Raw genomic sequence first — 13,263 nt, 5'->3', positions numbered from 1 at the left:
CAGCACCGCGCCGGCGGACAGCGCCCGCCCGGGCCGCGAGCGCGCCCCGCGGGGGCCGGGGAGGGGCGGGCTGGGCAGGGGGCGGCCTGGAGTGGGGTGAGCGCGGGAGCGTGGGTTACCTTCCCCGGGCCGGGGTGCTGGCGGGCGGGCGGGCAGTCAGTGGCGGAGCGCGCTCGGACTGGCCCGGTCCATGTGGCGCCCCGGGAACTGCAGCGGCGGCTGAAGGGCACCGCGAGGAGGGCGCGTCACATGGAGGCGCACCCCGCCCCCCGCCCGCGTCCGAGCGTGACGACGAGGGCGGGGCCGCAGCGGCGAGGCGGGCGCCGGCGGGGGCCGGGGGCGGGGGCGACGGAGTCGCGCCCCCCTGTCCTCTCCCAAGCGCTGCCCCCTCGCCAGATGCGGTGGGGTCTCAGAGCCTCGCCTGCGACCCCCGCCCGCCCAGCGGTTTAGAATCCCCGATACGCCCCCCCCCCCCCGCCCACCATCCGACCTCCTCGGTGTGGACCCGGCCGGGGGTCGCCCTCCTGCAGACAGGGTCCCGCACCCTCACGCCCCCTGCCGTGCGGGGTACCTCGCGAGCGCAGGTGGGACCCATACGTGCGCAACCCTCAAAAGCTCTTTCTCTTCCGGAGAGGCCTGGCGGTTGGGGGTCGCGGCTCCCCTCCCCATTCCACTCCGCCGGGGCGCGCGGAGGAAGGGGCTCCCGTCGCATCAGCAACAGTGAACCGAACCCGGACGAGTGCCCCTGAGCGCTACCCGAGACCCCGACCCCGCCGCTTTCCGGCCCCTCCGAATCCCAGGGCGGGAGAAGGGAGCCCCCAGACTCTGAAAACCCACCCACCCCTGGCCGAGAGAGAACTGCAGACCTGCCCGGACCTATTTTTCAGTGTAAGAGCGTCCGAGAAAGGGAGGACGCCACCCTGAGTTTCATCTCAGTGGGACGCAGGAGGGAGACCCCCGCCCCCTCGGGCGGCCCGCGAGGCTGCGGTGGGGGAGGAGACCGGCGCAGAGCGCGGCTGGCGCCCGCGGCGCAGAGCGGGCGGCCCCTCGCAGGGCAGGGACGCGTGAAGGTCACTGCAGACAAGGGCCGCTCCGCCCCGGCTGTCCCCGCAGCCCCGCCCCCGCTGCGGCCGCCCCCTCCCCCGGGCCTCCGGGATTTCCCGGCGGCAGAAGCCGCACTGCGGGGAGAGCCGGGTCGCCGCAAGGTCGGACGCTAAGCCTCCAGTCCCGCCGCCCCTCCCGGGAGTCGAGAGACCCCCCCGGCTCCCAGCCAGGGCAGGCGAGAATTGCGGCGGGTGCTGTGGGGAGGGGTGCGGCTTCGCCGCGTGCCGGGTCTCAAAAAACAGAGGGTCTGAAATGTTGCTCCGGCTGCTGGCCCAGGGCTGACCTCCGGGTTGGTGGGCAGATAACGTTGGTGGCCACTGCACTAAAACTTGCCGCCGACCCCTCCCGACTGAGTCGTCAGGACTTGCTGGACCTGTGGTGGAAGGGGAGGCCCCAGGAGCTGCTTCTGCCCCTGCCCCAACCCCAGGGAGACCACACCCCCTGGTCCTCTCCGCCCCTCCCCTCAGCACCCCCGGAAGCTCAGACTCAACTCTGGAAGAGTTGCAGGCCTATCCTGTTGGGCACCCTGCTACCAGCTCCCACCCCTCGCTAACCATCTCCAGGCCCTACTGTGCCTGGCAGTGGCCTGGTAGGGGCCCAAGGGGAGGGTATGGGAGGAAGTCAGCCCTTCTCCCTGGGAGTAAGGGGTCAGACTCCACTCAGCCGCCACTTTGGTTAGTGAGGTTCCTAGCGACCCTGGAGGAGGCCCACGTCCCAAGACATAGCCCTCAGGACATGCACAGCCTCTCTGGATCCCGAGGCCCTGGGTACATTCTCACCTTCTCCTGCCGACAGGTCCTGTCACTCAGATCTGGGCCAGGAGGTAGGGGAGGGTGGGGGTTGCTGCCCAGAGGGGGAGACTGGGGAGAGGACATAAGACTCAAGCCAGGGCTGCAGGACTAACTGCCCTGGCTGCCCGCCCAGAATGTGAGAGGTACCGTCACATCTCATCTCTACCCTGACCCTTCTTGAGAGGTGGCTTATAGCTCCAGGCCTTAAGCAGGTCTGGGGACAGGCATTCTGGGGTCTGCTGTCCCCAGGTGCATGAGAGTCTTGAGGGTGTGCCTTGAGCCCCCACTCAGGATCTGCCCAGCCTGGCCTTTCCAGTGTTCTCAGAACCTGAATGTGGATGCTAGAGGGAGAGAAGTCCCTTCTGCCCTCTGGAGCGTCTTCCCTCCACCCCTGCCACCAGATGGACCTGGAGGGTGAACCACAGCTGATCTCCTGTGACCCCAGAGGTGACCTCCGTGGAATCCACAGCAGGCCCCCCAACCAGTGGCCCCTGGTACCCTCATGAGCCACCTGCAGGAGACCCCTGTTGACCTCAGTACAGCCAGGTTGGGGAGGGTCCTGCGTGTGCCGTGACAGGGCAGTGAGGCTCATAGGACAAAGGAGCACAGAGGTCCTCATCTCAGTGGGGGCTCCACAGCCCCACTGACTCCATGATCGGGACCTAGCTGAGCGCCACACACAGCCCTGAGCCAGGGGCCCAAAGATGCTGTCTGGCCCTCCCAGTTTGTCCCCGTCCTCCCTGTGGGGTCACCACCTGTCTCTGTCATTCCCCCTCCTACACCTCCCACCACACAGTGATCCTCCTCATGTCTCACAGGTGCCCAGGCCCTGACCTGGGGGTGCATGGCCCAATAACGACTCAGGCCACCCTGGAGGAAATAGTCCGGGATCAGAGGGACTGGTGCCCCACTCCAGGAGAGGGAGGCTGGGCAGCTGCGAGGCCCAGGAAGGACCAGCTCTGGGCAGGTGGTGAGGACGTGAGGCGAACCGGCTGCAAATGCCCCCCCCCTTGCCTGGTCTGGTCCTGTGGTAGAATTTGTGGCCCTGTGAGGGCCCAGAAGAGGTCCTGCCTCGAGGCAGGAGCTTAGCAGGAAACTTCCAGATAGCCAAGGAAGACCCGGAGTGAGTTCAGAAGGCACCTGGATGTGGGCGCCATCCATGACGGGGTCAGGGCACAGAGGAGGTGAATAGTGATGCCACTGGGGGCGGGGTGGATTTCGAGGAGCCAGCAGGTGGGGAAGGGTATCCCACTACGAGGTTAGCATTTGGGACATGTGTGTTTGGCCACAGCCAAGGTCTGGCGGTGGGACCCTGGCCAGCTGGCCTCCCAGGTAAACAGCCCTGAGGCCGGCCCTCTGCAAGCTCAGGAAATGCATTGCCCTCCAGATGGGCCCTTCAAGGCCAGAACACCTGATCCAAAGCAAGGTTGTGCCAAAGGCCACAGGATGCTGGGTTTGGACCCCCTGCCATTCAGAGTCCCCTTTGTAGCCCCCACTGAGTCACTCCAGATGGCCGAAGAGAGGAGCCGGGCACCCTGCCCCAACCCTCCCCAGGAGCCCCTCTGCTCCCTCCAGGGAGGCCTGCACCTGCCAGGCCCATCTGTCCCATGGAGGGCCGGCCGTGGCTCCTGCACCCCAGGGCACCAGCCTGCTCAGGCTCAGAGAGGGCCCTGGAAGCACCTTCAGGAATTGCTGGTGTTGTTCCATTTGGGGTTGGGGTCTGGCAGGGGGTTCAGGCCCTCAGGAGCGGCTGGGAGGGATTTTAGCACACATGGGCTTGCCCAGAAACCTCAGATGCAAGCTTAATGATGTAACCCACTGAACCCTTCGGTCCCCATGCTGCCGTCTTCCTGCCAGATTTCATTACTACTTAAAAGGTAATGACACAGGAAACGCAGAGGCAAAATGAGACCACGGTTGTCTTTCATCAGAGCTAGGCTAGAACCATGGCTCTGAGAGCAGGGACCCTTGTGTCCCTGCCTGGTCCCATGACCCTTCGCTTGCCACCATAGGCAAGAGACACCTAGCCTCTAGGACCCAGCTGGCCATGGGGTCAGCACCTGGAGCTCATCCCTTTGGGCTCCTGGGAATGAAGCTGGAGGTGCTGCCCAGCCTGGGGCGCCAGCTCATTCCTCAGACCCCTGTCCCATCCTGTGCTGGGGCACATGTGCCTGGTCAGGGTCTTGGGATGAAATGCACTCTCTTCCCAACCACCTGGTTCCGCAGAGGCCCTGCCCCCATCCCCAACAGAAAAGGGGGCCCCTAGGTCCCACCAGGACCCCCGTGGGCCCGCTTTCCTGAGGAGCTGGTTCAGGATCTGGGCTCGGAGCACAGTGATGACTCCAGCATCGTCTGCCTCAGATTCCAGACTACCGGGCGCAGTCCGCCTTCCCTCGCAGGGCCCCCTCCCCAGCCCAAGGTCACGTCCCTCCCCAGCTCCATGCCCATGTCGCCATCAGCCAGCGCCTCCGTCTCCCCAGGCTCCAGTCACAGCCATCACAGCCACCTCGCACACAGCCCCGCGAGGAGGCAGAAACGGTGGAGTCCCTGAGTCACCCGCAGGATATCCTATCAGAACGGGGAGGCAGGCCTTTCCAAGGGGCTCGGAGAAGGGGGCAGTGTGGGGCTCGAGGGAAAGTCAACAGGGCCGGTGAGGGCCCCCCGCCTCCCACCACGGGCTGCTTGGCTGTAGCAGCCCCCCCCCGAGCTCCGACACAAAACCCCTAGTGTGGGCTTGGATTCAGAATGTAGCCTCTCACTGGCGGCTGGGGGGCAGGGGCTGCGCCGAGGCAACCCCAAGGGGACATGGGCAGCCTGGGTGAGGGCCAGGAGGCTTGGAGGACGATGGGGCAGGGATGAGTCTGCTCCCAGAGAGGCCATGCTTCTGAAGACCTCTGGCCCCTGGAAGCACAGGTCTCACGGTGGGGACCCCTCGTATCCCTCGCTGCAGCTCCAGAGCCCCGTGGGCTGGGCCAGCTCTCCAGTGGCCCTGGCCAAGTCTATGCCTGTCACACCTGGGTCTCTTCCAGTCACCAGGACAAATGTCCAGGCTGGGTGAATGCCCTGGGTCATCTCGAAGCTGTGGGGGACATCTGGTCACCTCCACTGTTTGGGGGTGACATCCCCTCGGGGGCTCTGAGCTAGACTCTCTCTCTGACCAATGGTCCCTCCCTGGAACCTGTCATGTGACCCCCACCGGACGACCTCCTTGAGCTGCAGACCAGATGTTCTTTCTCCACAAATGGCCCCTCACGCTCTCCTGCCTACCCTCCACTCCCATCTAGTTACTCTGCACCACCCCAGAGGCCTCCTCTACCCTCCAAGAAGCCACCGCACCTGTCTCAGGGACCAAGCCCCATAGGTCTCTGTAACAGAACCTTCTTCCACACTGTACTTCCCAGCCCTGACCTGAGAGGACCCCTGCCCACGCAGGCACAGGCATGAGGCCCAATGAATGGGGGCCAGCAGGGGTGCTGGGAGGGCCTCAGGCCCATGGGGGCAGGGGGTGTGGGCATAGGGTCCCTACAGGCTTGGTGGGTGGCTTCAGCCAGTGACCCTGGTCCAGCCAGGACTCGGCCAGCCACCAACTGAGCTGGCCCTTGTAGGTGAGCTTCAGGCGAGAGAAACCCCTCTTGGGAACACAAGCGCCAGACAGAGGCACGGCCCTGCTGGCTGAGGCTGCCCAGGGGTCAAGAGACCCAGGTCCCCTGTTCAGGGACAGCCGGAGTGCCTGCAGGGACACCCACTGGCTCACTCTGGGAAGAAGGTGCAGGTCTTAGCTGGACCTTCCTGCCTCCTGGGCCTTAACCTTCTGGCTGGGAAGGTCGGGTGGGTCGCTCTGTGCCTGCGTGACTGCCCTTCAGCCTGACTGTGGGGCGGCTCCTTCTCAGCGGGAGTCTGAGGTCTCTGTGGCCAGGCCTGTGCCCAGCAAGGGCACCAAGCTGGAGAGAGGGGTCAGCAGCCTGTAGTCCACCTCTGTGGGAACACTCACACCACAGCAAGCCCCACAGCCAGTCTTTCCTCCCTGTCTCTACCCTGTCAACACACCCCTGCTTCAAGAGCTCCTGCGTGATCTGGGGTTGGACGGGGAGCCCTTTGCAGTGGACAGTCGGGCCTGCACCCACCCAGGAAAGTGGAGCCCTCTCAGGGTCCCAGGCCTGCAGGAACCTTGGGTTCACCCCCAAGGGGGCGATGGACCAGGACTGCTCCCCAGTGACAGAGTTCAAGACACCCTATGTTCCTCTGTCTACCCCTAGGGCCAGCCTGAGACAGGGGTTCCCTCCCGCTCTGCCCACCTTCACCCCCTTTGCACTAACTGCCTTTCTTTCCCGGCACTGTTCTGGGGCACTTGCTGTGAGTTAGGCAGGCAGAGGCTGCTGCTGGCCCAGCTTCTCCAGGAAGAGCAGATGCCTGAGACACAGCAGTCGCGGGTAGAAGGACCATGCAGCGTTCACCACACAGCCAAGTGACAGACACTGTTGACCGGGGGCGGGGGGCAGAGGAGGGGGGGCAGGAGGAATGGAGACTGGGAGGGGGTAATGGAGACCATGGGGATGGAGACCAGAGACTTGGGGGCGGACAGAGACCAGAGACTGGACGGGAGAGACAGAGCCTCGGGGTGGGTGGGAACCGGGGGGTACAGAAATGGGGGGAATGGACACTGGGAAGATGGAGACAGGAGACTGGGGGGCACAGAAACCGGGGGATGGGGATGGGGGTGAAGTGGACATAAACCAGAGACTGGGGGTGGGGGGAAGGTGGAGAATGGAGAAGGGGTGGGGGATGGAAACCAGGGTCTTGAGACTTGGGGGGATGGGAACTGGGGGGGACGGAGACCTGGGGGGATGGAGACGGGAGGTTTCATTAGCCTCCCTCGGGGGACATTTGGGCTTCAGGTAGAATGACCCAGTGTCCCCCAAACTGGAGGAACTGCATTCCAAGCAGAATGAAAACAAATCCCGAGACCACCACGGGGGAGGGTCTACGTCGTGCCCGTGGGGACCACACACCACCTGTCCAGCCCCAGGGATGCATGTGGAAGCTGTGACCCCACCCAGGGCTCTAGAGAGGGAGACCCCCCCAACCTCACTGCACTGGCCCTAAAGCGAGGGCTTCTGTGGGAATCCTAGAGGACCCAATGCTCCCTCTCCAGAATGAGGAGGACTTCAGCCCTGGGGAGGGAGGCACTAGCAGGACTGCCTCCAGAAGAAGACAGGACAATGAGCACAGAAGGCATCCCAAGCCACAGGAAGCAGGCAGAAACTTCCTTTAGAGACAAAACATCCCCCTCAGCCACCCAGGGACCAGCACTCCAAGCCAGCACAGGGCACGGGGTGGACCGCTGGGACCCCGGGGAAGAGGCAACCAGGCCACACCGCAGACGGTAGCTTGCCCTAGCCAACAGGCCACAGGGAAGCCTTGGAGCCAGCTCTGCCGCTGGCAGGGGGGCACTCACCTACCGCCCGGGGCCTGGAGTCCTGGCCTCAGTCTGCCAAGGGCCTGAGCATCTGGAACCACCTCCTACCTGTCCCAGGGGCCTGTGTCCAGGAAGAAGATCCAATCCAGGCCCTGCCCCAGGTGGCCAGTGGAGGCAATCCTAAATCAGGGCCTGGAGCCAGAGCAGGTGACCTCCAGTGGCCCCTTAGTGGCCCTGGCTGTGCCACTTCCTCTCCAAACTCTGCACACCGCCAATTCATAGCCTCTCCCCAAGGTGAGGCTAGACGCCCCCAGCCCGCCCAACCCTCACCCACTTGTAACACGGCCACTGGTGCGTCACGGTGTCTTCCCCTCGAGCCAGAGTCTCCCCAAACAGCTCCTGCCATACATCTTTGCCCCCTTCTCTCCAGCTCCTGGGAACAGGTGAGCAGTGCCCAAAAGGTCAGAGGCTGGGTGGCAGCCATACCATCCGCCTGTCCTCAAAGACACCTGGACAGGGCTGGCCAGGAGCTGGGTGTGGTGGGGACGCAGCCCCCCAGGCTCCAGGGCTCCTTCTGTGACCTCTGGGGCCATGTGTGTCCTCAGCTTGCTGTGAGGGAGCTCCCCCCACTGCATCCCCCTGGGGCAGCCGGGAGGCTGCTGGTCTGGGAACCGTCTGTCAGGCAGATTTTGCTGCTTCAAAGGGCAGCTGGTAAAGATTTCACACAGACGACAGCGGATTCCCTGCCTGACACTGAGCTGTGGCTGGGCGGCAGCCCCTGGCTCAGCTTCCAGCCATGACAACTCACAGCAGAGCTCTGTCCTATAGGACAGGTGTCCCCTTTGCACGGATCCGTCAGCCCCTGGCCAGCACTGGCCTCATGCCCCCAGCAGCTTTGGTTCTTGGCAGGTGAGCCTAGAGCTGGGACATGTGGCTCTCGAAGGGTGGGAAGTGGGGGACGAGAACTGGAAGGCCAGACTCCCACGCTGACCTCAGCCCTTGTGGGCAGCTGAGGGGCAGTCATCTGCTCAGCCAGTCCCCACCCCGACCCTGTGGCCTCAACATCCCAGAGGCCCATTACCAGCCCACACATATTCCCCAGGGCAAACAGCACAGGGGCTGTGGCTGGAGGACTGTCCACTAGGGTGGACCCACCTGGACGTGGGTGTGAGCGCCTGGATATGAGGGCTGGCTGTGGGGTCAGGCAGAACCAGTGTTGAGGGTACAGCTCAGGGCCGGGGGACCCAGCCAAGGGACCAAGTTTGCAGAAACCCCTATGGGCAAGGGCACAGGTGCCCCAGCGGGGAGGCAGGCCTGTTGAGGCCAGAGGTGTGGAGCAGCCACCCTGGGGAAAGAGGCCAAGAGCGGTGGGGCTGTGGGAGCAGCGGGCTGGCCACAGCTGGACACACCCGTCCCCAACACTACTCTCCCCACCAGACCAGGGCTCAGGACAGCCCTCAGCCCCAGGGCACAGCTTGCTGAGAGCTGGGTGGAGAGCTTCCTGGTAGAAGTCCTTGGGACCATGGTGGGCAAGGGTGGACGGTCCCTCTGCTTCTGAGACCCGTGTTTGGGCTGCACCTGAGCTGGAGAAGAGCTGGGCGTGGCCCATGCTCTCTGCTCTGACGGTGCCCCGAGGTCCTGTGTGTGCTAAGGCTGCAGTGGAGCCTGGGGGCTGGGCACCCTGGCCCTCCTGCTGGCCAAGTGTCACTGGCACCGGCGTGACGCAGGCCTTCCCGTCCTTCCCAGGCCTTCTCTGGCAGTGAATGCTCACCAGCCTGGCTCTGCCGGCTGGCTGCTTCTCTGGGAGGACTCACAGCACCCAGGCCAACCCCATCCCTGCAGGGCGTGACCAGGACCCAACGGCTTAAGCCTCAAGGAAGGGCCTCCGCCCTGCCCTCATGCCTGTGCCCAGCGAGCGGATGGCACACAGTCGCAGGTGTGAGCCATTGTGCGCCCCAACAGGAAGCCCCTGTCCAAACTGGCAGGATAAGAAGGCCTGTGGAGAGACTGGCAGCTCCTCAGTGGGGACACAGAATTCCATGGGACGCAGAGCCAAACAGCCCAACTCCCCCAGTAAGGGGACAGATAAAGGTGTCCAGACAGTGGATATCGTCAGCCCTGAGGACACGTGTACAACGTGGATCTGCCCCCAAGTGTCCCCTCCCTGCATGGAGGCCCCTGCCCCAGGTGCCACCAGGGAGCTGGGTCTGGACAACTGGGCTTGGTTCCTCCCGGAGATAGCTCTGCCTCTCGACCTCCAAGGAAACTGGGTCTGACCTGGGGACACCCCTGTTCCACCCTGACTGTTTGCCATCAACAACCCTGGGCGAGGCCGGCCACTACGAGCCGGCGGACGCTCTCGGTGCTTCTGCGCAGCTGGGTTGACCTGAGCTATGGCCACACCTCTGGCCACCTCTGGGGGTCCCCATGCCGGCCCCTCCATCCTGCCCCGTCCCAGCCAAGCAGAATGAAGCCTCCCGCTGCTCCAGCTGTGGGGAGGGGTCTTCCTCCTGGAGGGACCCCACCCAGCAGGAGTGGGCAGGGCAGGTGCCAGGCAGCAGGATTTGCGTGGGACGAGACCCTGTCCAGGCCGTCCTCACTGCCCAGGACAGGCTCCCAGGCTAAGTGAGAGAGCCACAGGGCTCAGCTGGACGCCAGCACCAGACCTGTGTGTGCATGCCTTCTTTCTGCCCTTCTGGTGGCCAAGGTACACCCCTTCCGGCCGGCCTGCCCCACCAGCTGCCCTGTCACAGCTCAGCCAGCCACCATCACCAAGACCAGGAGGCCCGGCCCAGGTTGTTCCTGGCAGGACCCATGGTACTTTCGGAGTCTGCCCACATCTGCTAGGGGTCCGAGCTAGCTTTAGTGATGGAACAGAGGGTCCCTCTTGGCCCAGAATTCTCAGCCCCACAGTCCGGCGTGGGGTGCATCTCCCAGGACCTTCTGCAAATCTGGGGACATAGGCCTGAGGTCCCAGTGGTCACCCTACAGGCTGCAGGGAATGGGGTGGGGTCCCAGAAGTCTCTGAGGGAGGCCCTGGAGTGAGTAGACTTGGCTTCATGGCACCTGGGCCAGGAAGGGCAGGCTGAGGAGGGACACCCCCGTCACTCCAGTGCCCTGTATATCCTGATGGATCTGCCCTGGGGGGACCCAGAACAGGGCCTTTATTTCAGGGGCCCCAGGCAGAATGACTAGGCAGGAGGCCAGGGCAGCTGAGCTGGACCCCGCCCCTGTGAAAGGCCCCAGACTCAGGCCATAGGCCCCGGCAGGAATGGGAGCTCGGTCATTATTTTCTGAGTGAGTATTTATTTCCCACAAATGAGCATCTGCCAGAAATGAGGCAGAAATAGAATTCAAGCCTGTTTTCTTTTCCTTTTTTTTTCTTTTTATTTTTTTAATTTTAAAAAAATATTTTATTTATTTGACAAGAGAGAGAGACCACAAGTAGAGAGAGAGGCAGGCAGAGAGCGCAGGGGGAAGCAGGCTCCCGGCTGAGCAGAGAGCCCAACGTGGGGCTCAATCCCAGGACCCTGAGATCATGACCCGAGCCAAAGGCAGAGGTTTAACCCACTGAGCCACCCAGGTGCCCCTTTTTCCTTTTTCTTCTTCTTCTTTTTTTTAAAGATTTTATTTACTTATTTGTCAAAGAGAGAGAGACACACACACAGAGCGCACAAGCAGGCAGAGAGGCAGGCAGAGGCAGAGAAAGAAGCAAACTCCCTGCCGAGCAAGGAGCCTGATGCGGGACTCGATCCTCGGACCCTGCGATCATGACCTGAGCTGAAGGCAGCGGCCTAACCAACTGAGCCACCCAGGCATCCCAAATCCTTTTTCCTTTTTAAACATTTTATTTTTTCAAAGTCATCTCTACCCCCAATGTGGGACTCAAACTCACAACCCTGAGATGAAAAGTCACACGCTGCACCAACTGAGCCGACCAGGCCCTCCTCAAGGCTGTTTCTGCACTGGAGCCAAGAACACAGGCCACAGTGCCCGAGCGTGTGCCCAGCCTTGGAAGGGGCCCCCTTGGCAGGAAGACACGGAAGACTTCTCAGACCCACCCTGTAGGGGAACCAAAGACCACGCCCAAGGAGCCCCAGGAAACACACAGTAGGAGTTGGCAGGAACAAGGACAGGACGAGTCACTAGGCACGAAGACAAATCCACAAACACTGCGGCCAGGACCCCAGACACGGGGCCGAAAGGCTGCTGGGTGCAGGGTGATGCCTGCAGTCTCGGAGCAGGCAGGGAGGGGGGCGTGGGGGCGTACTGTGTGGGCTACACATCCAGCAGAGCGATGTCCCTCTGTGGCCCCAAGGACACCAGTCCCTGGGGGTGGGGGCACCCTCTGCAGATCTGGGGTGGGCGTGGCATCCTGGGTTTATAGATGGGGGTAGCCTGGGGAGGCAGTTCCTATGCTGGGTCCCTTCTCTGGGTCCATTTCCAGACCGGGAACCCTGTGGCCCCCATCAGACTCGTCCCCCCCCCCCCCCCCAGGGCCCACGAAGGTCTAGTTGTCCTTATCACTACAGCCCCACGGTCAGGGGATAGGCCTGGGCACTGGAGCAGCCCCCACACTGGGTCCGTGGCCTGTAGGCTGAGCTCTGTGGGCCAGGCAGGTAGAAACCTCTGGAATATCACTCTTAGACAGTAAGTTAGGGCCGCAGCCAAGGGCAGAACCTAAGGGGGTGTGTGGGCTGCTGCAGCCCCCCAAGAGGGCAGCATAGGCTGGGGAGGGGCTCCTGGAGGGCCTGGCCCCGGCACTGGATCCAGAGTGGCTTGGATGTGAAATCTCTACATCTATTTAGGCCGCTCGTTATTTGTTAAAAAAGCTAGACACTAAAAATAGCCTCGAATGCATAACACACACAGGGAGCCTGCCCGCACCAGCCTGAGTCACTCAGCGCACCCTGGGAACCCATCACCTCTGCACCTGGACGGTGCTGAGGCCCAGACGCACCTTGTCCCCGGCCCTCTGTCCAGACTGAGTTGTGGGGGTGCCAGGGGGTGCGGAGGGGGCCAAGCCCCAGGGCCAGAAGGCAAGCAGGGTCCCAGCCCCCGATCTGGTCCTGCTGCCACAAGACCCGCCATAGGACCGCAGGGCAAAAAGCCGGAGCCTCTCCCTCCTCTGAGCCCCGGGCCTCGCGCGCCGCGCCGCACAACCACAGGTCTGGTGAGTCTCAGGCCAATGTGGTCCCTGGTGGGGAAGGTGGGGTCTCGGCGTCCAGTCAGAGCATCCAACTCTAGGTGCGGCCTCTATGTGGGGGGCATCGGTGCTGGGCTCGCAGCAGCTGGACATGAGCCCTCCGCTGTTTATAGGCGGACACTCAGACCTCACTGACCCCTGATTTAAGTCCATACCAATGCCTGCATCCCACCCACGCAACAGGCCGAGGGATGGAGGCTGACCCTCTCCAGTCCATGGAGTCTTCCTTCTCTCTGGCATCACACCGGACTCCGAAAAGAGGGACCAGACACAGGCTCCCGGAGGCCTGCAGGGCAGCTGTGGCCCAGGCAGCCCAGGGCAGGAGTAGGACGACCCCAGGAGCTCGTAAAGCCACTTCTGACCAAAGAAAGCTCTGTGCTGACAGATGCTCCCCTAAGCCCACACATGCAGCGACCACATGGGACCAGACACCTGGTGCTTCCTCAACAGGCTTCTCATAAAGGAAAGCTCTTGTTTTGAATTTCAGCATCTGAAAGGCCCATGTCTGCCCCTCTCTGTGGAGGAGGGACCCAGCGGGACGTGGACATGGGCCAGTATCATTCTGCTCTGGCCACGTGCAGTGACTGTGGGGCCTGTCCAGAGCTCACGGTGAGGGCCGGACCCCCAGACCCAGGCTGCCCGGAAGCCCCGAGGCCTGAATCCGCTGCTCGCTGGCTGGGGTTCCTGTGCTCCTCTCTGTGGTGGGGGCCGAGATCACCCCAGAGAAGGTCACACGGTGCCAAAAC

The 13,263-nt window shown here is 63.1% G+C and overlaps 1 protein-coding gene across 1 annotated transcript in view; it reads right to left on the bottom strand.

Moving 5' to 3' along the window:
• The window catches only part of LOC111149187 (complexin 1), a 33,806-nt gene extending 33,587 nt beyond the window's left edge, over positions 1 to 219 (bottom strand). The window contains exon 1 of the mRNA XM_022506132.1: positions 120 to 219. The gene's annotated coding sequence lies outside the window, so the exon portion shown is untranslated. The remainder of the gene's footprint in view (positions 1 to 119) is intronic.
• Between the last annotated feature and the right edge of the window lie 13,044 nt (positions 220 to 13,263).

Source organism: Enhydra lutris, unplaced genomic scaffold (genome assembly GCF_002288905.1).
Source record: "Enhydra lutris kenyoni isolate GAN:26980312 unplaced genomic scaffold, ASM228890v2 scaffoldscaffold21, whole genome shotgun sequence".
Taxonomy (NCBI): Eukaryota; Metazoa; Chordata; class Mammalia; order Carnivora; family Mustelidae; genus Enhydra; species Enhydra lutris.
The sequence above is the reverse complement of the archived record's forward strand: the minus strand, read 5'-3'. Positions and strand labels throughout refer to the sequence as shown.